The sequence below is a fragment of the Pygoscelis adeliae genome, unplaced genomic scaffold, assembly GCF_000699105.1.
Source record: "Pygoscelis adeliae isolate BGI_AS28 unplaced genomic scaffold, ASM69910v1 Scaffold262, whole genome shotgun sequence".
Classification (NCBI taxonomy): Eukaryota; Metazoa; Chordata; class Aves; order Sphenisciformes; family Spheniscidae; genus Pygoscelis; species Pygoscelis adeliae.
The window spans coordinates 1,974,404-1,975,877 of NW_008824184.1; positions in this window are offsets into that span (position 1 = coordinate 1,974,404).

The following is a 1,474-nucleotide window of genomic DNA, read 5'->3' on the forward strand; positions in this document are numbered from 1 at the left end:
GCTGTCCCGAGGGCTCCTCTGGGGCCTCGTCCTCCCTGAGCGGCAGCAGCACCAGGGATGGAAGGAGTCTCCTTGCCCCGAAGACCCCCATGCAGGTGCTGCTCATGCTGGGCATGCAAGAGCCATGGTGGAGCAACCCTGCCCCGGGGCTGGCACTCGCCCAGCACGCCAAGCTGGGGAAACCCGGAGAAGTGGCAGCTGGGACTTTACAGACACCACGCGATCGATTTGTGGGTTTTGGGAAAGTGGAAGCTGCAGGATTTTGCCCTTGGAGAGCAGGCTGAGGCACGCCGAGCTGTTTGTGAACAGGCATCTGTGTGCCACCACCAGCGGGCTCCGTCCTTGGTGATGCTTTAAAACACACCCCAGTCGTTCACCCCATCTATTCCCAATCCATTCCCTTCTGACAGGGAAAAGACTGAAACGGGAACCCCCTGCTGGTGCTGTGCCCTGGGGCTGGCCATCTCCAGACCACGGCCCTGGGCTGCTGCCAGTGCGGATGCAGCCTGGCTGCCCCTCTCCAGCCCCACCGACAGCCCGGACCAGAGCAGAGCTTTCCTGCAGGGCTATAACCCCATGCTCCTCTTGGGCATCTCCTGCTCCAGGGGTCCAGGCGACTCTGCAACCGACCAGCCCTCCCCAAACCCCACAGGGAAGTGGCTGGGAGCAGCTGAGTGATAAAATCTTACCTTAAAAGCTGCTTTCTAATTCCTTCTGCCGTTGCTTCATGCATAATTGCACCTTCTGCCTTTTTTTTGTGAGCACGGACGAGCTGTCGGCAGAGCCCGGTGCCTGCCCTCCTTCCCACGGGCGGCTGTCCCAGCTCACAGCTATTGCACACTTTATGTGCTTCATCTATTTCAAAAGCGCCCTCTCAGCGTCCTCAGCCCCCGTGGCCTGAGATTTCTCTTTTGTTTTGCTTCCTGTATGGATTTTCTACAGTCCCTAACTGCTAATTCACTACCACCAACTTCTGCTTTTTCTGTTTGTTTAAGCAGAGCTGCGCAGATGCCCTTGTACACGCACACACATGCACACGCCACTGCTTCCCTTCCGCTCTGCATCGGGTTCAGCTTTTAACCATTGCCGCTTTCTTCTCCTGTAAAAGCCTTAACCAGCTTCCAACCGTCCTTCCCACTTCTCTCTTTAACTCCCACCCTCTGGCCCGCTTCGTTTTCAGGATGAGTGGGGTGGTTTGGAAGTGGCACATCGGCATTTCCCAGGGTGGGATGTGATGGGCTGTGGGTGACCTTTGCCATCCCACAGTGAGATGACGGTCCCCCCTCTCTGCCCGGAGGGGGTCTGGGGGTGACATCTGGAAATGCTTGGCTATGGGGGTCTGTGCTGAGCTGGCAATGCCCCCCAAAATCTCAGCCTGGCTTTCACGCACCCCTTCAGAGGGCAGGGTGGGAGATGGGCAGGGTGGGCGGTGGGCAGGATGGTGATGGGCGGGTTGGTGATGGGCAGGGTGGTG